Source organism: Protopterus annectens, chromosome 11.part0 (genome assembly GCF_019279795.1).
Source record: "Protopterus annectens isolate FY-2018-M chromosome 11.part0, PAN1.0, whole genome shotgun sequence".
In the NCBI taxonomy this organism is placed as follows: Eukaryota; Metazoa; Chordata; order Ceratodontiformes; family Protopteridae; genus Protopterus; species Protopterus annectens.
Window position 1 is genome coordinate 334188343 of NC_056745.1, and position 27348 is coordinate 334215690.

The following is a 27348-nucleotide window of genomic DNA, read 5'->3' on the forward strand; positions in this document are numbered from 1 at the left end:
AAACAACACTGAAAGCAGAAAAGTTGTAGCACCAAGAAAATATCAGTCTGAGATAGGAATGTGATATAAAGGAACTCAGACAGGAAGGAGTGTTAAATTAATACTGAAAACAACCTTGACGTCTAGAAGCAAAGTCTAAGCTATAAATCAGTTTGCTTTTCCTGTTCTAACATACAGTTTTGGGGTGATTGACTGGCCCCAAATAATAATGGATCAGGTGGACAGGAAAACAAGAAAAATCCTTCACACTTATCAGATGATATATAAAAATCAGTGTATACCAAGCTTATATATTCCTAATTCTTTTGTGGAAATTGATTACATGTATAGATCTGTAATTGTAGGACTGCATATGTATCTGCTGACCTCATCAGATCAAAGCATAGTGAAAGTTTTGAAACACGAAGAGAACAAATCTAAGATGACTTCCCTGCTTACTTTAGCAGAAACATATCAGTGTCAAGTGGGAATAGAAACCAAACCAGAAGTAGACAAAAATCAGGCAGCAATTGAATGTGCCAAAAACAAAAAGAAAGGCTTAATAATGTGGCAATACTGCTGCATTAGCGATTGTGCAAACATTACAATATTTAAATAGCTGAGAATTGTTGGAAAACATGAGCCACAAATTGTTATAGAGAATGATGAATTTTAAATCACATGGGATCACCCATTACCAACGTTCAAAAAACAGATGCGAGAAAACCGAATATAGTAGTCCATGAAAAGAAGACAAAAGTAGCATTGATCACTAAAATTTCTACACCGATTATTGTTTTACGTACAGACAGACAGAAAGTCATAAAATACCAGGGTTTGCAGGTAGAAATGAAGGCAATGTGGAAGAAGGATACCTAGACAGTTCCAATATTAGTAAGAGCAACAGGTCTCATAAAAAAGAATTTACAGTCTTATTTAGATATGCTGCCAATACATGTAACCCCATATGAATTTCAGAAGACAATTCTGGACACAATGTGTATGCTGTGAAGAGCACTTTTGGCTAACATCAAAGACTGAAACAATACTAATTTCACATACTTTAATCATACTTAGGAATGGGGTCCATTCCTGATTTCTGACATCATATTAAAATAAAAACTCAAAAGACTTGGAGAAATTAAAAAGTGAGAAGACAAGTAAGTTCTTTAATGAATCTAAAGACATGGAGTTGACAGGACAAAGACTGCTGATCAGAGTGTGAAAATGACTAGAAACTTGGCATGTGTAAACTACCAGAGGAAGCTTGATAGAATCCGTTAACCAAATCAAGGCTACTTGCACATACTTGATTAGAAAATGATAGATATCATGAATTTTTCAACAGCATTCACAATAATATGCAGTTTTAAACACACTTTTCAAAACTCAGGGATATGGTACCAACCAGGGAACAGATTACTTGCCTGGGGCCTGATTCGGCTAACATTTTCAATTTTCAGCTGTCACTGTCATTGAATGATCCCTAACAAAGCATATTGCTATCACCTTCTCCCTGCATCTTAAGGTCATAATCATGTGCTGCACATGGAAAAAGGACCAATTCAGCCTCCCCATGATAAAGAGACACTCACACCGACATTTAAACACACACACACACACACACACACACACACACACACACACACACACACACACACACTTGCAAAAGTAGCTACTGTGTTAAGTTCAGCACATAAACAAAGTAAAATGAGTCAGCAGTGCTGAATGTAAAAATTTAATTTCAATGACTACATTATTATGATGTGCCTCCTGAAGTCATGGCCACCTCATGGCCACCCAAATCACCTCAATTAAATCCTCCACTGAATAACATGTAAATATATCTCCAACCTCTTAGCATAAGATATCTGGACAAAGGCCAAAAATAGGGACAGATTTTTAATAGTGATCTTATAAACTTGGAAAGTTGTTAGAATAAAAAGTTCTGTGTTACAGTACATTTTCTAAAGGATATGAATTCTGAAACTCAAATGTCTCTCATTATTTATTGAATTCAATCCTCAGTGATTTGTCAGAAAACCACAACTTTTATGAGGAACAAAACAAACCATGAGGCAAAAATATGGACATTGAGAAAAATCTGGACAGTTGAGAGGTATGCATATTGTTAACATAGCCAGGGACACATGGGTAGAAACAATAAAATAAGGTTATAAAAACACTATTCTTACAAGGTAAATAATAGCATAGCAAACCATGATAATTGAAAGTGCAGTCAGTAATATAATGTACAATGAGGAAACAGAAAAAATGTTTCCATTAAAAAAAAGTTGATGAGTATTTAATCCCCACATCAGTCCAACTGCATGGGGTACATTAAGTATCAACAGTTGTAGGAGTATAAGCTTAGTTTAGATTGCAGCTGTTTGCATATGTGTTACAAGCACATGCATTTATTTATATCAATAGGTTTGCTGTCTGACAATCGAATTCTCAGTGAATGTAGGAAAATCTGACAAAACAGAATCTACTGAATTGTATTTTGTAGAATAAGGAGCAGCAAATGTAACAGTTCACCAAGTCAGAAAAAGGAAAAATAGCTTTGTATGAAAAAATATTTTTTTCTGGGGTGTTTATCAATGAAATGTGCTACTAGCTAACTTTCAATTAAGAACAAGAACGGTATAACTGAGTTCAGCAAATCATGATGTGATCAAGTGTCTCTCCTAACCCACTCTTGGGATTAGACAGATTCAGTTTGACTTTACTGATGAGGAGCTCATGAAATAAATAAACAAACAAACACACAAACAAATAAATAAATAAATAAAATGTATGGTGTGATATTTAGAAGGTACTTCTTTGCAAAACTGGAACAAATTCTATTTCTCACAGATCCACACAAAAGGTAGAAAGTAGTAAAAACAAACAATTAAAACTAATCCAAGTAAATACTCGCTGATAAAGGAGGAAGAAAACTAACTGTATGAAGCCGACCACAAAGCAGAATTCTGATAAACTATATAATGGTCACTGAGCACTTTTGCTTGAAACAGACACTAATTATTACAAAGAAGAAAGAAAAAGAGAAAAAGGAAATGACACTTCAAGCTAGCACCGCAAAGGCTCAGCTGAAGCACCGCATCGAGTGCAAACTTTGATGCAAGGCCTTAGCCCTCTAGTAAAGGAAATGACACTTCAAGCTAGCACCGCAAAGATTCAGCTGAAGTACCACATCGAGTGCAAACTTTGATGTAAGGCCTTAGCCCTCTAGTAAAGGAAATGACACTTCAAGCTAGCAACGCAAAGGCCCAGCTGAAGTACCACATCGAGTGCAAACTTTGATGCAAGGCTTTAGCCCTCTAGTAAGGGAAGTGGCACTTCAAGCTAGCACCGCAAAGGCCCAGCTGAAGTACCACATAGAGTGCAAACTTTGATGTAAGGCTTTAGCGCTCTAGTAAAGGAAATGGCACTTTAAGCTAGCACCGCAAAGGCTCAGCTGAAGCACCGCATCGAGTGCAAACTTTGATGCAAGGCCTTAGCCCTCTAGTAAAGGAAATGACACTTCAAGCTAGCACCGCAAAGATTCAGCTGAAGTACCACATCGAGTGCAAACTTTGATGTAAGGCCTTAGCCCTCTAGTAAAGGAAATGACACTTCAAGCTAGCAACGCAAAGGCCCAGCTGAAGTACCACATCGAGTGCAAACTTTGATGCAAGGCTTTAGCCCTCTAGTAAGGGAAGTGGCACTTCAAGCTAGCACCGCAAAGGCTCAGCTGAAGTACCACATCGAGTGCAAACTTTGATGCAAGGCTTTAGCCCTCTAGTAAGGGAAGTGGCACTTCAAGCTAGCACCGCAAAGGCCCAGCTGAAGTACCACATAGAGTGCAAACTTTGATGTAAGGCTTTAGCGCTCTAGTAAAGGAAATGGCACTTTAAGCTAGCACTGCAAAGGCTCCACTGAAGTACCACATCGAGTGCAAACTTTGATGTAAGGCTTTAGCGCTCTAGTAAAGGAAATGGCACTTTAAGCTAGCACTGCAAAGGCCCAGCTGAAGTACCACATAGAGTCCAAATTTTGATGCAAGGCTTTAGCCCTCTAGGTTTTGTTTCAGGAGCCATATATTAATTTCCTCAACAGCACATTTCAGCTTAAGCACACTGTATACAGTCATTAGTTTAGCTACTTTAGCTGGCTGAAAAAAAACCATTAATTTTACAATGATTTGAAACTATTTTTGTGATCTTCTTTCAAATTGTGTTTTAGCGTCACTTGTCTTTGTGTCTCTGGATAGCCTCCTGGAGCCATTTTCGCTACCTTCTTCAATGAAAACCTAGCTGTGTACGTCTGAAAATGTATTCACTAGGCAGACTACTGTTCAAGGACAATCCCACTCAAATGTCAAGTTCTTCTCATCATTAACCCAACCTCAAGAGAGCCATATACAAGGAAAACATGGTTTATGTTTCTTTTCTGCCTGAATGTTCTGCAATTTCTTTGCACAACAGTCTATTTCTGATATTTCACATTATTTTTTTTTCTTTTTGTTACTTCATTTGTGACATAAGGTAGTTACATCTCAGACTTTACTTACCTTTAATCAGTGATTTTCGCCACAGGGTCAATAACAAGTCCTTAACATAGGTACTGATTGTACTCAGCCTTATTGCATGACAAATGACCAGCTACACATATCAAGGAGAAAATGGAGCTCTGAACTACAATTCTAAGTCTGAACAAAAACAATAAACTACTGTTTTCAGCCTAACTTTCAAGTCTACTTTAAATGCTATGTAATAAAGTACCACTAACAAAAGTCAGAGAACAGTACTTCAAAAATACAATGGACACTCTTGTCAAAGACAGTCAGAAAAATACAGACTCATAGCACTGTCATTATTATTCATTCAATAGACATACATAGAGTAAATGTTCGTTTCATTGCAGTCCTTTTTCTGTGCTCATACCATTACATCAGGGCAGCAAATGTCTTGGATGAAAAAATAAATCACATCAACATGGCAGCCCCCTTTTAGAGCATTTTGGGGGTATAATTAAGCAATAACTCAAACAAACAAAGCCAATTGTGGGTAAATCTAGCATTACCACACCCAGCTGTGGGTTATTGCTATTATACAGTGACATTATTTAAGAAAAATGTTACTTACTTTTCTTAAATAATGTCCTTGTATAATGGTGCTGTGGTGATCTTCTGTGTATTCCCAGGTATGCTGTGGCTTTCCTGATGTACTGTGCATGCGTATGGGACTTAAGGTTCCCATGCGTACACAGTACATCAGTGCTGTGTCAAGGAAGCAATTGAGGAAGGAAGATCTCTGTTGCATTTTTTTTTTAATAAAACGATAACATCCAGAAATTTCATATGAAAGTGCAGGAAGGAAAGAGAAAATATAAGGATAATCAGGTACTTTTTTGTAATTTTGTACAATGTACCTCATTATCCTTGTATTTATCTCTGTTCCATCTCTCTTTTTCATTTTAAGTCCCCGATTTTTGTAAGTTTATTTAAAAAAATGAAAGAAAAGTAAATTTTAATAGCATACATTAATGGAAGAAAGTCTGGGTGACTGGACTTTTTTCCATTTGTATATGCTCGATTTACAAAGGGCATCCTGTTGGGCTGACCAGTCAGCATGCTCATTTTGGGATACTAATGGCCAGTCATTGTATAATGATAATTATGTGTTGTCTCTCACCATGGTGATGGGGAACAAACTAGCAGTGGCAGCACTTTGATTGTTGGAGGTCAAAGGGGTCACAAAAAGGATATGGAAAAAAATAACAATAAGCAATTATATGAAGCAAGGACATTAGTACCAGAAAAAAAGACTGCAATGTGAACAATTAATTAATGTATTAAACTTTTTTTAATTATGACTAAAACAAATAACTTTGTCCACTATAATAGCTCTATTTTCTTAAACCACAGCAGTCCCATTGGTACACTCCCTTTAACTGTGCTCATTTTGTTGCTTTAAGAAGTCCACGTCTCCCTTCCTTAAGTTTATTTCTCTTCTTGTTTAACCGCTCTGAGTTCTGAGCTAGTAATTTTCCACAGCTGCACTACTGCTTTCTAGCAGGGTGCAAGGGAGTTACAGGGTAAGTAATCAAAGACAATTGAATGTTTGAAGTTTATTTTATGCTTCCTTTAACAATTGATTGTGTTTGTCTAACTGGTGCTTTGCAAACATTGTTGCTGAACCTAATTTCTGTCTGTAAAAGTACCTTCTACTAAGTATGACTTGCAACCATTGTTTGTACTTTAGTTGATTTGTGTCAGCAGTGTTTGTAATGGTACATAATTTATAAGGACTAAATGCTTATTTTATTAGCATAGTTCTTTACAACTGGTGTTAAATAAGCTAGAAAGGTAACCTAAACTGTAGAGATCTCATAGCACTACCAGCTCCCTTCACTACCAAAAAGAGTTTGTTGAAATGTAAGTTAAAGTAAGTTCTTGTTAAAACTTCTGTTCAAGTTAAAGTGATTGTGAGGTCTGAAGCTATTTTTTCAAATTTTTTCCTGACTTAGCTTTATTTTTTTCAGTATTCATTTGTTGTTCTGCTGCTAAAAAGTTGCCTTTTAAAAGATTAATGTCTGTAATTTGTAAGGGTGTTAACAAAACAGTGCTGTTTGTTTCCTCTTAAGATATGTTGTTTAAAGTAGTAAGCCAAGTGGCCCCAGCACAGTAACTGTATTACAGAAATTAATTTCTATATGTATTAAGAAACCACTTAAAATTTCAGTGCATTTACTGGTAGCAGTGTTCTGTTGCATACGGTTAATCCCATAGTAATTTAATTGGATTTCTATTCAACCTTGAATGTATCATTTTTTTCTTTCTCTTTTTTTTCAACAGGTTCATTGGAAACATCCCTAAAGCGTACATACAGCAAGCTCATCCAGTAGGACATCTGAGTCCACTCAATTCACCCACCATTTATTTAGAACAAACTGTGTACCACTTCAGCCCTTGTGCTTTAAGTAAGTGTTAGGGACATCCAGTCTTCTGTGTGTATTTTAGTCTGCATAGTGACTAGTCTGAAGACAAGTGCTTCAGTGTCCTAGTTTGTAAAGAATAAATGTATAGTCTGCAAACCCTCCTTCACTGACATCATGGTGGATGCTCTACCTAACAGAAACTGACATTTACTCATACTGCTCTTATTCAAACCATTTCTTTCTCTTAATATTTTCTTCACTTCTTCTAGACTTGCTATTCCCATTATTTATATCCTCCTGTCTTTCTTTAGTGGAACTGCATGCCTTCAAGGAAGTCATCATTGGTGCCCCCTTCCTTTCTTATTTCTCCTTGCCCAAGGCAGTTATTAAACCACTTTCAGCTCTAAGCTAGTACTTGTGCAAAGTCAAAGTTGACTCATTGCACTTGGCTGTCTCCTTAGTGTGTTTCTATTTTGCTATGACAGTGCCTCTGCAAGCAAATAGATATGTATGTAACAGTGAAATCTGCAGCTTGAATATCAGTCTGTGGACTATATTTTTATGTAAATTACAAATATTGTGGTAGCCTAAAACAAAGAAATTAGTCTACTATAACAGCTCCATTTTCTTAGACCACAGCAGTCCCATTTGTACCTTCTCCTTTAACTGTGCTCAATTAATTGTTTTTAGCAGTCCACTGTCTCCCTTCCTTAAGTTTATTTCTCTTCTTGTGTAACCACTTTGAGCTCTGTACCAGTAATTTTTCCATAGTTGAACTACTGTTTTCTGGCTTACATTTTCTCATTGTTTTGCTGATATGTGGGTGTTGTGGTGGTCTTTGGGCTTTGCATTTCAAAGTCCATAGAAACCCCCTTACATTATACAGTTGTTCATACAGTCAAGTGCAATTTTTTATTGTTATCAACATTAGTCAGGTTAAGGTGATATTGGACTAATGCTCCTACTAAAACTGTGCTCTACAGCAACACGATCAAGACTTTAATCTACTAGCTCAGAGACCTTTTAAACTGCATTGTTTCTTTTACTTATCACTCTCAGCAGATTTGTGATTGTTTTATTCTCTGTCTCTTTGCCAAGATTACAACCCACTTCATTCACCTTGTCTAATGCTCAGCTCACCCTGTCCCTTTACCCTACCCCCAATTCCCAACCACCCCCGCTTACTCTACATTTATACTTCCACAGCACCACACACATATTCTTCAAACCAATGTCATTAGTTCCCTCCAGAAGAAAAAAAATCAATAGAATTGCTCCCCGTAGTAACACCCACTCTTGTTTACCACCCAAGACTCTCTTTCAAATTATCTTAAACCATGCCCCTATAACTATCAAATTACATTTCTACAACCAACCCAGTACCCTTCTAATGTTTTCTAATCCTAATTTACAACAAAGATAAAACCCAAGTTAAATAATATGCTCCTAACTCAGATTATTTTATTATTCCTCCTCACTCTACTAGCTTTCATCACCAATTATCAAATCCACCTCCTTCAAATACTAAGGACTTCAACCACTCCTCACAAAGAATATCAAAGTCTACCCAGCCTGCCTTTCTCCATAGCACCCTATCTCTACATACAAACCATATCTGATTTATTTATCTATAAACATCTCAAAACTAAGTATCCAAATTTACAATCAAATACCAAATCAAGACCAAAATACACCTGACGACACTCTTACCTCTATAAAATATCAATTCAAAACATTAGTGGAGATATTCACCACAACCCAGGTCCCACTGTTCATAAAACCATTACTTCCAACCCCAAAAATAAACAAGTCACCTACTACATCTCAGAAAAATAAAACAGAACCCAAACTCACCTTACTAAATATGAACCTAAGAAGTATGTGAAATAAAATCCATGGCATACATGTCTACCTTACCACCTATACTTCTGACATAATCATAGCTACTGAAATCTAGTTAAAAAATAAATAAATGATAATGAGATCATCCCCTGATGCAATATACTTGTGCATGATGACAAAAAAGGCATGCAGGTGGTGTAGCAATCATCTATAAAAATGTCCTAACCATCACCTTACTTCCACAGGAAATACCCACATTTAACAATGCTGAACTTCAAATAACACTCCTAAAATCAACAATAGGAAAACTATATGTTTAATGGGAATTTATAGATCATCAGGGAATAAATAACAGTCATACTTCTGAAAGCATCCTGTACTGGATGAAACTACAATACCTGGGGACTTAAATATTGACTGGCAAGTCATAAATTCCACTACCCCCACTGAATCCATAAACTTGTTCAACTTCAGACAATTAATAACCACACCTACTACAATCAATAAAATGTCAGGGAGACACTCAACATTGGACTGGATTCTTACAAACAAACCAGACAAACTGACAAAAGTAGGCTGCCTCTCAGATAACATAAGTGACCACATACCAAGTTATGCTATTAAAACTTATCATAACATAGATAAACATATTATCTATATTCAAATATGAAATACAAACAATTTCAACAAAGACAGTTTCAATGAAACACTAAAACAATATAACTGGAATGTAGTTAGAACAATGCCACTACATATTGCTATAGATTACTTTAATAACATATTCTTACAGTCCTTAAATAATCCAGCACCAGTATGTAATAAAAAAGTAAAGTCCAACCCTGCACCGTGGCTGACAAAAGAAACAAAAAAAAATCATGACGAAAAGGGATAAAGTCTGGAAAAACTGGTAAAAAACAGAACTCAAAATGCCTTCCACCAATTCAGAGGTCTTAGAAAATTTGCAAAACTCCATGTCAAACAGGATAAGCCAAGATACTATACCAATCTATAAGACAAACATAAAAACATCCCAAAAATGTTTTGGTCATCACTAAATAAACTACTCCACCCTGGCAAGACCACCACACCCTCTCCAAAACCAGAAAATACCACAGACTCTATTCCCACACAGTTTAATTCCTACTTTATATAATCAGTATTACCTCTCTTAGACACTAATACATCTGCCTCTCTCTCTCTCTCTCTCTCTCTCTACTCATGTCCAACTAAAACCACCCACAGCTCTTCAGTTTTAGTCCAGTACCTACCTCGCTCATAAGGAAGTTGATCCTTAAACTAAAAAACCACTTCCATAGCTGTAGACCAGCTACCATCAGAGTACCTAAAAATGGCCACAAAAGTCATAGCCTTCCCTGAGTCCATACTAATTAATAGATCCTTAGCAGAAAAATATGTCCCGTCACTGTGGAAAAAATCCTACGTCATACCACTGCACAAAGTTGACACATCTATAGAGTTTAATAACTACAGGCCATTAGCAATTCTCTTTCCCTCTCCAAAATATTAGAGAAATACATCCATATGCAACTGATGCAATACTTAACCTCAGATAACCTTGTCCCAGAAACATAATATGGTTTTAGGCCCCAGCATAGCACCACTGATGCTCTACATACTGTCTCTCACCAGCAACTGCTCATTCGACTCTCCTCAATAGGACTGTCACAATACTCTTTGTTGTAGTTTCTTAGTTAACTATCTGGAAGGCAGCAAGCCATTACATGGCAGCAAACCTACTCATCCTTTCAAACAGTAACTGCAGGTGTCCCGAAGGGCTCTATCCTGGATTCTCTCCTATTTAATATATTTATTAATGACCTTCACACTTCCACTCAACATGCTAGTTTAGTTCAGTATGCAAACAACTCAACATTAATATGTGTGGCCTCAACAGTAAATAAGCTCCAAGACATTACCCAAAAATCTTTCTCGTCTATAGAAACCTGGCTCAAAGAATTAAACCTCCTACTCAACCTCATGAAAACTAAGTTAATGCTTTTTACCTCAAAAAGTTGCCAACAATCAAAAGCAATTTTTACCATAAATTCAGCAAATAAAACTATAATTGAAACTGTAACTCACAGTAAACTTGTAGACATTATAATAGAGGACAATCTCAAATATGATCAGCATATAATGCAGATAATTAAATCTACTCACCAGAAAATAGGCTCCTTTTAGAGGATCAATAGATTCCTTACAGATACTGCAAGAATAAACTCTAGCCACCACCTTCTTATTTCCAACTCTCTTATACACTCCTGCTATCTTAACAAACTTAAACAATACTCAAAAAAAAAAAACTTGCATCCTGCTACAATAAAATAGTTACGTTTGCCAATAGTCTCCCTCATAGGACCCACAGTTTTATATCATAGGCTCGAAAGCTGATAACTCTGAAGCGCAAAACTTCAAACTTCAAACCTCGAAGTTCAAAAACGTTGAACCGTATAACAGAGATCGCCATAGAGTGCGGGAAGGGAAGATTTTCCTTTACTGCACTGTAGTGCTATCTCGGAGTTGGTATATTTAAGTAGCGGAGGGTGTGGGGTGCAGGGGGGGTTTTGGTGGATTCGATGTTGTCAGCTTTTGAGGTTTGAAGTTCGCTGCTTTGAGCTTCGGAGTTATCAGCTTTCGATTATGTGATATAGACCTGGACCCACTATTGTCATAGCATAAAGCAATTAAACTGGCTTAAACTACACAACAACATAACATATTCACAACTAACTACAGCACACAAACTCATTCATCATCCAAAAAAATGCCCTACACTACATAACTTATTACTGACTTACTGTCCGCCAAGGGGACCTCTGCTCTAGTAACGAATTCTTATTACTTACAAATAAGTCAGATAATGTTGCAGGAAACTCGCACTACTCCTAATATGTTGCTAAACTCTGGAATAGTATCCTCATACAAATAAAACTCTCTGACAAACTCATTAATTTTAAACCATTGCTTAACCACATCTTAACCAATCCTGGTCCTGCATGCTCATCTCAAGGTTGAGGATTTGTGTTCACCATACGATACTCTCCAAATACTCTTCTTAAACAGAATACACTTAACCTCTCACTGAAACGACAAAACAATTTTTATACATAACTGCTGCATTTACAATCCACTAAGTTGCATGTGGGTTTTCTCTTTAGCAACTTCCACCTCTGTAAAATCTTAGAATGTATAAATGTAACTACTGTTTGCGTATAAATGTAAATAGAAATGCAACTCCTCTGTGTTTAACTGGAACATAATACAATGCAATGTAGGCAAATGGAGCTTTTCAAATAAATTTTATAATAAATAATTTTGGGTAGAATTGTCAATTTAACTAAAATAATTTGTAGCCTGTAGTGAACAGGTGCTGTTATAAGTGCTGAATGACCACCTGGCAATATCCTAGGATATCAAAGCTAGTGTTACTTCACTTATGCCAATGTGCAGCACACTATACAGGAGACACACTTCCTTTTCTTTCTTCAAAACTAAAGGGAGACACACAAATGCTCCATGTTATTGAACACTCATCAATCCTGTTATTACTTGGTTAACAATCAAACAAATAAACAAAAACATACATACATACAATTAAGGAAACCATAAAACATGCAATTCTTTGCGAACTTTCATAAATACCAGTATTCGTCTCTGTCATAAGGCTGCAGGTTCATTTGAAGAGAACATCTCATGCGCCTCTGCTCTATAGAGATTAAAAGAGTTTTTAATGCATTGTGCTTACTAATTGTGGTGGACACAATGGATTGCATATACATTATCTAAAGTCGTGTCTTTGCAAATGACAAATTAGGTTAAAATTACCAAGGTAATGACTAGTAAAGATACAGTTTTGTTAAAAATATTTATAGCCATAGCGGATATATACAATCATTTCTGACTGCCATGTTTTCATAGACATCTCACAAAATAATGAAATGGAAGAAGAGAAAGAAATGTATTCTTGACCTGCGGACTACAGTCAGTTTTCCTTTTCTGTGCGACAGGTGGTATGCACACTGGTTATGATGGTCAGTTCTGCAACTGATGTAAAAGCACTTCCTTTTGATAGGAAACTGCACCCTCTTAAATTGCATTTTCCTTTAATGTGTAGCAAGCTTAGAACTGGTTATATTAACATTCTTCTCAACCTCTTAGTGCAAGATTTCTGGGCAAAGGCAAAATAATTGGGGGAGGGGGGGTCAAAGGACCAAAAACAGGAACAGATTTTAAATACTGTTCCTATAAACATAGAAGGTTGGTAGAATGACAGGTTTTACATTAGTATGCATTTTCTGATGGCTATAAAATCTGCATCTCAAATTTTTATCATTTTCTGTGACTTCAGACCTCAGTGATTTGCAAGAAAACCACAAAGTTCATAGGTTCATAAGGTCATAGGTACATACTAGGCTATCTGCCCAAGGGCATTTATAAGCCTAGCCAGAATGTGTTGGCTTTTGCCACCTCCTTAGATTAGTTCCTTGTGCCTCTGTCCAGCAGAGCCATTAGTTCCCTGCGCCACTGTCCAGCAGAGCCACTGCAGTGATCCCCGGGGTAAATTTTCTGTTTCCCATCCACCCGTCAAGGTTTCTCTTGAAGAGTGTTAATGAGGGGCTCTGCCTGATGTATAGTGGAATCCTGTTCTAAAGCATGGGGAGTCTCTGGGACAGGAACCTATCCCTCCAGTATGTCCTATTTATCGTTGTGGTGAGGATTATATCTCTAGAGCGTATGGCTCTTCGGGATTTGTTTTTTCTTAGATGGAGCATGTCCATCAATTCTGGGTTGGACATGGCCTTGTATGTCAGGCAGAGATCACCTCTGAGTAAGCGGTATGCAACTGAGTACAGCTGGAGTTTGAGTCGGGCTGCATCTGGCATCTGTTTGAGGCCACTAATCCTCTTGGTGAGGTACTTTTGTGGTCTTTCCAGCTGTTGCAGGTGTCTTGTAAGGTACATCCCAAATGGGGCATTGTATTCTATGATGGGTCTGATGAGTGATGAGTAGAGAGGCACAATAACCTCTTTTGTTCTAGATGTGAACCCTTTTGTGATTAGGTGGGCCACATAAAAGGATTTTCTAACCACCTTGGCAATATGATTATCAAAGGAGAGATTACTATCTACTTGGGTCTCCAGATCCCTTATTACATTTTCTGTATTTAGGGGACTACCACCTATGTGGTAGTTCGCGGGTACTTTATTTTTTCCAAAGGGGATGACTATGCACTTTTTGGCATTTAGCTTGAGGCCATGATTTTGAAACCAGGTATCCGTCTCAGTGAGACCCTTCTGGAGGGTGTCTGTATCAGCCAGAGAATCAATTAGGGCCCCTAGTTTGCAGTCGTCTGAGAACTTGTTCAGCCATAGTCCTCCTATGCTTTCCTGTACCTCTGAGAAGTATATACCAAACAGGAGGGGTCCTAGGACTGAACCCTAGGGGACACCACTTGTAACCGGTTTAAAGTCAGATGTAGAGCCTGCAGCTCTCACCATGTGGGTTCTATCCATGAGCCAGGTGGCAACCCATCTCATGACGTAGGGGTTTATGTTCAAGCTGGTGAGCTTGTCTATAATACTAGAATGGGGAATGGTGTCAAAAGCCTTTGTGAGGTCTAGGTAGACTGTGTGGACCTCCCTTCCCTCATCTAATGCCTTGGTAACTGTCTCAAAGAAGTCCACCAGGTTTAGGAGGCATGATCTGCCCTTAACAAAGCCAAACTGGGTAGGGTTCAAGGTTTGGAGGTTCCCAATGTCTCTGTTAATGAGTTCCATGATGATGAGCTCCATAGCCTTGCAGACCAGGCTAGTCAGGCTTATAGGGTGATAGTTCCCGGGGTCCGTTGTGGCTCCACCTTTGTGGAGTGGGGTAACTGTTGCTGTGCACCACTCTGTGGGTACGTAGCTTGTAGAGAGGCTGAGTTTGAACAGTGTGTTTAGGTGAGGAGTTAGTTCATTTTGGAGCTCTTGTAAGACACAGCCTGTGACACCATGCGGTCCCATTGAAGCTGTGTTTTTGGCTTTGGATAGGGCTGTTTTAACCTGTGTGTCAGTGATTGATGGGGCCCTACATTCTTCTGGTATGCTTACGGGACCTTTAGGGGGTAAGAGGGGGGGGGGTGAAGTTTGCACTAAACCTGTCTGCCAGAATGTTGACAATATCAGTCGGTTCAGTGTATTTTGTGCTATTCTGCACTAACTCATAGCAGATCTGAGAGTTTCCACTTAGGTTCTTGACATAGCTAAAGAACACTTTGTGGTTTTATCTTTGGAGTCACTGGCAATTTTTCTTTCAAAACTAGCCTTGGATGATTTAATGAGGGATCGTAGTTTCTTGCTGATACTGATCAGGGATGTCTTTCCTTCTTGGGATTTTACTCTTTTCTGTACTAGTTTCCTCCTTCTGTTGTATAGCTTGTTTATGGCAGGGGTCCACCAGACTGGTTTCCTTTTCTTGGAGGAGTGAGTCTTGGTTTTACTTGGGATAGCACTATCCATGCATTCCTGTATATGCTCATAGAGTGCCTTTGTAAAGGTTTCAGCAGCTTGGACAATATTATCCTTTAGCATGGGGGTTGTGAACCTTTCCACCTTGGTTTTAAGTAACGTGAAGTCTGCTTTTGAAAAGTTTTTCATGGTGGTTTCCTTGATTGGAGGTGGGGCGGAATGTGGATATCCAGAGTGATTAGTCTGTGGTCTGGATCTAACCAGCGAGGGGTTGACCTCTGGTGTGGAACAGCGATCACCCATGTTGGTGATGACCAGGTCCAATATGTTGTTCCCTCTGGTGGGGGTGTTGACCAGTTGATCCTGGGCATTCAAGTTTATAAATTCTAGGAAGCGTTGGGCAAGGAAGTTAATACTTGAGTAGTTCTCCCAGTTTATGTTTGGGTAATTGAAATCACCCAGTATTAGGGTGTTTTGTAGGACCTTCATATTTCCCAGTGTCTCCAGAAATGCGGAATGTGGGTCCTGGGTCATGTTGGGTGATCTGTAGCAAGCTACAATTTTGATAGCAGTTTTGACCGTTGATAGTTGCACATGGATGATCTCTGATGCATTGTGCTGCGCCACTAACCTGGAGGTGTGGGTATCCTTGATGAATATGGATACACCCCCACCTTTTTGTGTTTTGTTCCTGGTTCTGTGGCCAAAAGGTATGGTATGAGTTATCGCCTAGTAGTGCTGGAGTGCTCTCAGGAGCCTTAAACCAGGTTTCTGTTACTGCACAGATGTTGATGTTCTCCATACTGTGGAGTGCCTTGAGTGCGTGCATTTTGAGGTTTAGACTTCTGGTGTTGAGTAGCATTACCCTCAGTTTTTGGTTACTTGTGCTATTTATGGTGGTGGGTTTGTCTTTTGAGCCTTGCCTAAAAAAGGCACTATGGCGGCGGCAATAGCCTTGGCCAGTGTTTGAAAGCCTAAGGGTGACAGGTGCAAGCCATCTCTTGCAAAGCAACGTGGCTTGTTGAGCATGTCATCCCAGGCAGACAGATACTGGATCCCCTTTGAATGACACCAGAAACTTAGCCAATTGTTGAAATTGATAATTTTTTTCTTTATACTGTGGCATCATTCTTGGTGAGGGTCAGAGTCATACCGGCCTGGGCTACATGATCAGAGAGGTCTTCCATGTCTCTTTTCATGTAGTCCAGGGAGGTATGTCTGAGGTCATTCACACCAACAGGGACAATGACAGAGTCATATTTGTACTTGTTCTGGAGTGACCTGAGTGCTTGTGTTATGTGCTGGATCCTGGCGCCCGACAGGCAGCTAACTGTAACCTTCCTCTTGTCCAGCCTAGTTAGTGGGATATCAGTGTGCCTGACTATAGAGTCGCCTATTATTATTGTGTTGGGTATGTTATTTTGCCTTAAGGGCTGTGATTGCATGGCACATTGATTATGTGAAGTATGTGTTTCATGGTTGGTGATGGGGTGTGGAGGTTGCTTGGATGTCTGTTTTGGAGGTCTCTGTTGCTTTTGCAGATTTTTATTTAGAGTCTCCGAGTATGTTTTCATGTATTTATGTGTGTTATTTGCCAGTGTTGGTTTATTAGGTCTATGTGAGACTGGTGGTGTGTTGCAAGTATTACCCTTCTCCTCCTGACTGTCAGTTCCAGTCTTGGGTTGAGAGAGCTTTGCCTCCAGTTTGGCTGCATAATTGCATCTCTCGCATATATTAGTGTTTGTTGGTAGGAGGAGAGGGTTGTCTGTGTACATGAGGCAGTTGTAACATTGCCTCAAAATGCCCAGATTCACCAGTTGGACTGGAGAGTGCACCGGAAACTTCTCTTTGGACATGCCTGGATAGGTAAAGTGAGCTGTTTTTCTGATTGGCTGGTGGGGACGAATAGAGAGCCTTGTCCTTCTGGACAGTATAGGGGGACTAGTGCTAGGGTTAATTAGTGCTTGCTGTTAGTTTTAAGCAAGTGCTGTGAAATGAATGGTTTGAGTGCTAAAGTTGAAGGTTTGTCTAGTTCCAAGTGAAAAAATGAAGAGGAGACTTTGTGGAGAAAGTTTATGAGAAACAGACAAAAAATTAGGCAAAATTTTGGACATTCTGCAAATTTCTAGACAGTTGAAGGTATATACATATATATATATATATATATATATATATATATATATATATATATATATACATATATTAGTTAAGGAAAACCCTTTAAAGGAAGGGTACGGGTCTTTGGTATTTACTGAAGAAAACAAGAATTCAAAATCCTGATGTTTATGATTGTGAGATGCAGCAAAAGGAAATTATTCAGTACTCTTTAGATAAACATTTGTCAGACTTAAATGACTGATCTAGAGTTCAACAACAATACTTTTTGAGTACAACAAAGAAAATGTTTAACACTACTATATATATTTCAGCTTTAGCATCTTAGATGATCCATAAATGAGTGACGGTGGGCTAGATTCCAAAAAACTTGTTCTCAGTGTAAGTGACTTACTCTGATGTAGGCTTATATCAGAGTAAGTCACATACACCAACTCTTTTGAAATCAGGCCCAATTTTCATCTTTCTATACCCATGTTGTTAGACTTAAAGTTAAAGCATTCCAGAAAAAAAAATCCACTATTTTGAAGTGAGGTCAGTATGCAGCATAGAACCTTTTTCTTCACACTTTCCAACCTCCTGTTTCTCATGTAGCCATATTTTCCACGCAAGGATACAAAGAAATGCCATTTCAGTCTTTAATCACCTCCTGGTTTATATTTTATTCATTAAGTGAATAGCTGTGCCGGTGCCAAATAAATGATTACAACCACGACCCATGTTGCACAGAAAGGCAGAGCAAGAAAAAAAGGATACATTTTCTATGAAAATTAAAATAACATTGTTTTTGCCATAGGTAGTCTGCTTCTGTGCTAATCTGATAAAGGCTTACAGAATTTGATGTATTTGATGTATACTTAATAGCAAATGGGTCAGATTAATCAGCACTTAGAATGTTCTGTGTTTAAGCGACTGTTTTATGCGTCAGGATTCTGCAGATGCTTCCTGTATCTGTAATGCAGTCAGTGATTTAATGCTGACATTTCCTACATTCTGCAAATTTAATCTAGAACTTCCTCTTTTCTTAACGTGCACTCCAGTACCTTGTTTCAGCTGAGAATACCTTAATGTCTTCACTGTTTAGTGACTGTGATGTTTTAAATCTGTAAACTCCCACATCACTCCTTAGCAGAGGTTCCTGCTGTCAGTGTGAGCAATCTGTCCCCAGAATGAGATGTGTGCATTAGTAAGCAAAAACCAAACTAGCCCCCTATAATGTAGATGGGCGCTATCAGGGTAGTTATTATAGGGTTTAAATCCTTACACCTAGACAAGTCACAAGGAGTTACTGAAAGTTGTTTTTTTGGAGATATAATCTTTATTATGTGGCATACCCTACATGTAAAGCTGCTATAATAATTCAAATTTGATGCAGTTATTGCTAAGTTGATGCTGCTTAACAGTGTTTTTCTTTCTCTCTCTCTTTTTTTTGTTCCAGATGACCAGGTTGCAGAAAACATGACTAGTAAGTAGCAAAGTAAGGTAAAACTCCAGGGTGCAATGAAAATGACATTACAGATGCCCAACATTAATGCAGCTAGCATTTGAACCTTCATCTTTAAATCACAACATGGCAGGTACTATACTCCTTAAACTAGTTAGTGGCACAAATCCAAACAAAAATAATCAAGCCTAATAAAATAATAGGGAGGAAGCCTCCTGCTTATAGCACTAGTAATATTGGTTTTAGTAGCAGTTCAGGCACCAGTGATCCAGCGGAGAAATGCCAGGACTGAGGAAACAGAGATGGGTTCTAAGCTTACATTTCATTGGCACCACAGTGAAATGTGAGAACACCAGGGTGGGAATATCCAGTTATGATGTCAAGAATGTCCTTCCTAGCCAGGCTAACAGTGAAGCCAGGGTTGATGTGAAAGCCATGACACAATTCTCCCGGAACACTGTTATGTCTAACACTAAGTGTTTATAGGTGTTTACTAGGGTAATGACCACAAGGGCATTTTTAAGCCTAGCCATGCATCCCAAATTTCTGACAAGTTTTGGTACCCTTGATAAGTGTAAACAGGGGCTTGGGAGATTAAACATTTACAAGCAGGGGTCTGAGAGATGAACCATTTACAGGCTGCCTGTGTCCATTAGAGACATAGGTGCCAAACCACTGCTGAATTTCCTGTACCCAACCCAATTGTCAAAGTTACACTTGAATTGGGTTAGAGAGGAACTCTGCTTCACATGGATGGGGAGCCTGTTCCAGAGATGGGGTAGTGTCTGGGATACATACTTTTCTCTCCAGCAGGTCCTATTTATATCAAAGACAATGTTTAAGTCTTTACAATGGGCACTTCTGGTGCTGTTTGTGTTGCAGAGATTCAGAGATCCATCAGAGTGGGGTCTGACAATGCCCTGTATGTCAGGCAAAGAGCTCCGCTCAACAGCCTGTAGGAGACAGAATATAGGGATAGGGCCTTGAGGAGGTCTGCATAGGACATGTTACTTATGCCTTGTATTCTTTTAGTGAGTAACCTTTGTGGACATTCCAGTTGTTGGATATGCCTGGTTATCTGCATACCAAAGGGGGCTATGTGCTCAATGATACAGTGGAACAAAGACTTCCTTGGACCTAGATGTCATACCTTTGTTTATAAGATGCACAACACCAAATTATTTCCTTACTACTTTAGACACATGATGGTCAAAGGCAAGATAACTGTCTATGTGTATTGCTAAGTCCCTGACTACTGGGTAATTTCTAAGGTGTGTATTGTAAATATGATGTTTACAAAGTATGGATGACCTCCCAAAGGATACTATTATGCCTTTCTTGGCATTTAGTTTTAGTCCATGGCTCTGACACCAGCTGTTTGTCTGTGTCAGCCCTTCCTGGAGAACATTTGTGCCAGTGTGGGATTCAATGACAGCTCCTAATTTGCAATCATCTGCAAATTTAGTCAGCCAGAGGCCAATGAAATTACCCTTGACTTCAGAGAAGTAAATGCCTAAAAGGAGTAGTCCCAAGACCAATTCCTGAGGGACTCCACTTGTGACTGGCCCCTTTGTAGAGGTGGACCCCCCCCCCCCCCAATTCTAACTTCATGGGTCATGTCTGTGAGCCAGGTGGCTATCCACCAGATAACATAAGGGTTTGTACTTAACCTCTTGAGTTTGTCAGCAATGCCCAATGGGGTATTGTGTCAAATGCCTTGGCCAGGTCAGGGTAAGCAGTGCAAACCATTTTGCCCTCATCCATTGCTTTGCTGACCTTCTCAAAGACATCCACCAGGTTGAGAAGGCATGACCTGCCCCTGACAAAACCAAATTGGGTTGGATCCAGTGTCTGGAGGTTTACTACATCATTATTGATCATTTCCATGATAATTATTTCCATGGCTTTAAACATGAGACTAGTGAGACCTATGGGTCTGGAGTTTCCAGCATCTGTCTATGGCCCACCTTTGTGCAGATGGATGACTGCTGCTGTTCTCCATTCATGAGGCATGAAGCCTGTTTGGAGGCTACAGTTAAATAGCAATTTCAGATGGCCTGATAGGTCATGTTTCATGCTATTTAGAAGACATATTGGGATATTGTCCTGGTGCAATGATGCAGTGTTCTTGGCCTTAAAAAGAACATTAAGGACCTGTTTCCTGGTGATAGTGGGGGGAGTTATACTTGATGGTATTTCTTGAGGGATGTTTGAGGGTAAGAGGGTAGTAAAGTTGGAACCAAATTTGTTTGCCATTAGGTTTACTATATCTTCTGGCTCAGTATAGGTGTCTCCACTTACAATGAGCTCTGCACGCAATAGCTTATTGCTTTCAAGGTTGCGGACATAGCTAAAGAATGCCTTGTGGTTGTCCTTGGCCCAGGAGGCCAAATGTACCTAAAATTTGGCTTTGGTAAACTTTATTTGTCCTCTGAGTTGTTTGTTTAGTTTGATGAGATTGCTTTTATCCTGCTGGGTGCTGCATCTCCCAATTTTTGCCATGATTTTCTTCCTTCTGTTATACAGCCTATTGATTCTGCGATTTCACCAGGGTGGTTTATTTTTTTGAGTTAGTTGTGTACTTCTTCCTGGTGGGTACAGCTGCATCTATTAACATGCTTGTATAGGATTTCTGTGAACATTTCTGCATTGGCAGCAGTGTTCACAGGGTTTATGCAGGCTTGAAATTTTGCCAGCGTATCACTTAATAGCAGGAAGTTAGCCTTCCTGAATATTCCACGGTTAGCTGGGGCTCCAGGTTTTATTTCTGATTCAAAGGAGGCCATTGTGTGGCCTATCCCTACCAGGAAGACATTACACTGTGTGTGCAGCACTCTCTCATATTAGTGATAAACAGATCCAATATGGTTGCACCCCTGGTTGGTGTATTGACAGTGTGGTCCAGGGAGTTTGTGTTTACAAAATCCAGGAATCATTGTGCCTGTACATTTGGGCTGTATAGGATTCCCAGTTAATAGTGGGGTACTTAAAGTCACCATGAATATGGTATTGGGTTGGATGGTGAGTGTTTCTAATAAGTTTATATACATGCTATGGGTTTCCTGAGTCATAGAGGGGGACCTATAGCTTGCAAGCAAGTGGTACTGGATTCTTCCTGTGGTGATTTAAACATGGAGAAGCTCAAGGGAATTGTGCTGTTTGACCAGCCTTGAGGTATATTTATTTTTGAAGTAAATCAAGACACCTCCGCCTTTAGTCCCTGACTGTGTAGTAGCTGATCTAAATGTGTAGAAGGTATTATAATCTTGCACTGTCTGTGTGCTCTCCCACAGCTTTAAACCATGTCTCAGCGACTGGACAGATGTTAGCATTCTCTAGACTGAAGAGAACTTCTGGGGAGTGGAGCTTTTTGTTTACACTCCTAGCACTGAGCAGTAACACATTTTGATTTTCTTGATTTTGATCTTGATCTGCTATTTCATAAGTACTTTCTGTTTGGTATTGCCCAAAAAAGGCACTATGGGAGAAGACAACATTTTAGCAAATAATCAAAAGCTTATAGGGGAGAGGTGCAGAACTTCCCTGGCAAAGCAGCACGATGTGTTGAACACCTACTACCAAGCTGACAAATACTGCACCCCCCTTAGAATGACACCAGAAACTAAGCCAATTGTTAAAGTCAGTCATCTTTTTTTTGTATTGTGGCATCATCCGTGGAGAAGGTAATATCCTGCTCAATGCATTGTGACATCATCCTCAGTGATACATTGTATCATTGTATCACCCTCGGTGGTGGTATTATGCTACTCAATGCTAGGCTCATACCAGCCAGGGACAAAGATTCTGAGAGCTCCACGATATCTCTCTTCATACAGTCTAGGGAGTTACATCGTAGGTCATTTACACCCACATGGACTATGTCTGAGTCATACTTGTACCTGTGGTCCAATGACCTGAGTGCATGCGTAATGTGGCGGATCCTAGCCCCTGATAAGCAACTGACTGTGATTTTCTCTTTACAGAGCCTGGTGACTGGGACATTGGTCTGTCTCATAATGGAGTCTCCAATGATCAGAATGTTGGATTGTGTGGTGGCTGGCCTTATTGGCTTAGAAGTAGAGGCTCCATGAGATGTGGCTGTATGTGGTGATGCAAGTGTTATTTTAAAAGAGTGCATTTGGAACTGTTGAGGATATTTGTTATGTGTACTTCATCTTGGAGGTCTTTGGAGTTCAGGAAGGTTACATTTAAGTGCCTCAGCACATGTGGGTCTATATGTCTGCTTTGTGTCGTGTGTGATGGGTGCAGCATGTGTACTGCTGACAACCTTATTGGCATTAGGACTACTTTTATGTGACAGCTTGGCCTCCACTGACATTGTGTAAATACATCTCTCACATACCATATCAGTTTGTTTGAGAATTAACTGGTTGTCAGTAAACATGAGGCAATTTCTACATTGCCACAGGATGCCCATATCCACCAAGCTAGTAACAGGGACAGTGGAAAAGTTCATATCCACGGCAGCAGACAAATTAATTAGGGAAGGAACAGTATGGTGCTACATCTCAAACTACCATCACACAACAAAGAACAAATTATTATGACAAGTTGGTCTAGATAATGTAAAAGAGTAGGTCAGCCTACACCTCTTAACATTTTTTCTGCAAAATGTTTGACACCGTGTGTGAGAAATGGGCAGTGTGACACATGCTAAGACAATTTATTTATTTTATTTTACGTTTGGTTACTGGGAAAGTCCAACTGGACATAGGTTCTTTTTGAGTGAAGGCCTGGGGAGAAAATCTCCACAAATAAAATTTACATAAACAATAAACAATAATAACACACAATTCCAAGTGCAGAGCTGCTATCAGTCGAGACAAGGAACTCAAAAACAAACATGATATTTATTCCAACGAGGGCGCTTTAAGCCAAAGCTTCTTTCAGACTCTTAAAACAAAACAAAATAAAACAAAACACTTTTAAAACCATCCAAACTATTGGTCGTTATGGTTGGTCATGTTCTCTGTGTTCTTTAAAGTACAGGGAACTATTTATAACATAAGATATATATAATTAATAGTCCATATTGTTCAGACAAGAAAGAAAAAAAAATCAATACAACATCAAAAAATGGTGTATTGATTTTAAAGCTTAAAAACATGTAAAACATCAGTGATGCTCAACAGTTTCTAAACAACCTGAATGTCAAGTCATTCACCTGACTGAATACAAAGTGCAAAAATCGTTAAAAATACTGCTGCGTGCGAATTGATCGTTCGTGAAATTGAAAAATATAAGCTTACTCACTCCTCTCCTGTGAACTTACAGCTGGTGGGTGGAGAATGTATAAAAAATGTTACATGGTGTTACATGTTAGTGGGTTTCTCAGATAATGTTCAACAAAGACTGATGATACAATGCAGAGCAGTTGATCTTCTTATTTTAATACAACCTTACTGCATCTTTAAAATGTCATATTTCCAAAATATTTATGTAATAATCCCTAAGGACTTGGCAGAAACAAGAATATACTTCTTCATGATTAAATAATGTAAAACATTCATTAGTAGGCTCTCAAATGCTTTGAACACCAAATATTTAGTTGTACTTTATCATTAAGGCCAGGTGGTCTATCGGGACCTCATCTTATGATCCTTCTTCTTGTCTTGTTCGTTCTATTAATTAAATCACCACATTAAACAATAATAGTTTACAATTTAGTTCACACAGTCAAGTACAAATGATTATTACCAGCATTTAGCATATAACAAAAAGTATAACAAAAAGTATATCAAATGATCAGCAATTTGCAGTCTTAGTTTCACTATAAAGTATCTTTTATATTTAGCAGCTGTCAAAGGGAAAACAAGGATAAGACACGGATAGATGTGATTATATAAGAAATTTGAGGAGAGAAGTGGTGAGAAAGCATAAATGATGATCACATGAAAGGAGAAAGAGAGATGGTAGGAAGGGAGGATCTAGTATTAGCCTGTACTGTCACATTTGCAGAGCCTTGAGTTCAACAAATGTGATTTTAAGGACTTTTTAAATTCACGTATACAAGCTGCGGCTGTGATGGGGGCGGGAGTTTGTTCCAGTGTTTTGCTATAGTGCTAGAGTAGAGGGATGAACCTGCTCTATTATTATCTTTAATTACTTTGAGGAGAAATTTGTTAGTGGAGCGTACTTGTCTGGTACAGGAGTATGGTAGAATCAGGTCTCATAGTGAGGGGTTTTTCTCAGGATGATAAAGAATTTTGTGTGTCAGGGTAAGTTGATTATAAAGTAGCAGATTAGGAAGTTCTAGCCAGTTGAGCTTTTTGTGAGCAAGACAGTGGTGTGATATGAAGGAACTGTTGGTAGTGAATTTGGCAATTTTGTTGTAGCAGGCTTCTAATTTGGTTAGGTCAGATTTTCGAAGGCTGGTTAGGATTGGAGAAGCATATAGTAGAGCTGAGATTAGATGTATGTGTGCAATAGTGACCCTAGTAGTGTCTGTTAAAAAACTGTTTATTCCTATATAGAGTACCTATTTTTGTGGACTTTCTTTATAGTAAGAGAGATATGGGTATCGAATTTCATGTTAGAGTCAGTCACAGCACCGAGAAGCTTTGTGTGAGTAACAGGAGATATAATAGTCTTGTTATTGGATATGATGTTGAATGAGAGGTCAGGATTGGTGTGTTGTGAGGGTTGGAAGATAAGCTGTGTTTTGTTTGGGTTCAGAATTAGCTGGTGGTCAGTGATCCAAGATTCGACAGAAAGAAAGGAGGCTTGAGTTTGTTGGTGTAGTTCCTGGAGTGAAAAGGAGGTGCAGACTAATGTAGAATCATCTGTGTACTGGATGACGTAGGAGTGTAGAGTAGCGGTGTAGAGGTTATCAGTAAATATGGTAAACAACAGAGGTGGAACCTTGTGGAACCCCTATTGTTACTGGGAGCAGAGGAGATAGTTTCTGGTGCCATTTAACTGCCTGCTGTCTACCTGTTAGGTAACTGTGAAACCATGCTATAGTGTTTTGGCTAAGACTGAATTCTGATGGAGGTTTTAATAGTTTGTTATGATTAACCATATCAAAGGCCTTGGAAAGGTCATGGAAGATGGCTGATACATATTTACCATAATTTCTGTGTCCATTAACTAAGTGAGTGAATGACATGAGTGCAGTGGTTGTGCTGTGAGAAGGCCTGAAACCATGTTGATTGTTAGTAAGCAATTTCTTCGTGCTGAGGTGATCCATAATTTGTATGTGAATATACCTTTCTAGTATTTTAGAGAGGTGAGACAGTATGGCTATAGGGCAGTAATTAGTTAGTTCATTTAAGTTGCCCCCTTTATGAAGGGGATAATATGGGAGATTTTCCAGAGGTCAGGGATTAGCTTCTCAGAGACAGGGTGGTTGATAAGAATGGCTACTAGATAAGCTATTACATCAGCGGCTATTTTTAGGAATTCAGCTGGAGTCCATCTGCGGCAAGTGTAGTTGGTTTTAGCCTGTTAAATAGTGTTTTAATCAGGCTTACAGGGACGAGTTGAAAGGTAAAGTTATTTTCATTATTAAGGTGTATGTGTGTCTCATTGTGGTTGGGGGAGTTTTGAGAGCTTGCTAGTATGAGAATGGATTCAGTAAAGAATTTGTTAAATTGGGTACCAACATTATTTGAGGTGCCTCTAGTAACAGGGGGAAGGGTTTTAGATGTTCCTGGTTGAAGAACCTTATTAATAGCTGTCCAGAACTTCTGTGAATTGTGTTTGTATTTCATTTGTATGCTGTGATAGTAATTAATTTTGTCTGTTCTCAGCATTTTTTGGCTTTGTTTCTAAGTTCTAGGTATGTTTGCTTTGAGTTTTTCTTTTTTTCAGTTAGACCAAGCTTTATCCCTTGCATGAAGCAGAGATCTCGTTTCTTTGGTCAGCTAGGGTGCATAGTTAGCATTAATTCTAACGTTTCTAGGTGGAGCATGGAAATTTAGTATGTTAAGGAAAGTGGAACTGAAGTACATTACAGCTTCATTAAGGGTATGAATTAACATTGTACATTTTCTATGTATTGTATAGAATTTTAGAGATTTTTTTACAATGTGTGCACATGGATCACTTAACATAATATTAATTACACATTTTAGACAGACATTGTAGGTAATAAGGATTTAATTTACAGCTTGTTGCTTTAAAAATTTTAAAATTTACTAATTGGATTTAAATGATAGCAGCAGTGATTTCTATATAAGTATGGCAGCACTTTTTAAATTTTATCTGATGAAGTCTTGTAGGAGACGAAAGCGCTCATCTGTATATTTTACTGGAATTATATTAAGTTTCTACATTTTTCCTGGTAGCCTGGACTGATTCTTTATACTTTTTCATTAAGGTTGAGTTGCTTGATAGGATTCCAATTACAAGCTGTCAGTGTTGAGAGGAACTTTGATTAGATAAAATTACTTTTGTTACATATTTGTTTATAGGTGGTAGACTTATCTACAGTGGGATGATTTCTAATTATATAAGTAGGTAAGTGGTCACTCATGCTGTCAGGTAGGCTGCCAGAAAGAGTTATCTGGGAAGGCTTGTTTGACATTATCCAGTCTACGATAGACTGTC

General features: G+C 38.6%; 1 protein-coding gene across 1 annotated transcript in view; it reads right to left on the minus strand.

The window, feature by feature from the left end:
* The window catches only part of CHST11 (carbohydrate sulfotransferase 11), an 866488-nt gene that overhangs the window by 498932 nt on the left and 340208 nt on the right, over window positions 1–27348 (minus strand). The gene's annotated exons all lie outside the window — the stretch shown is intronic.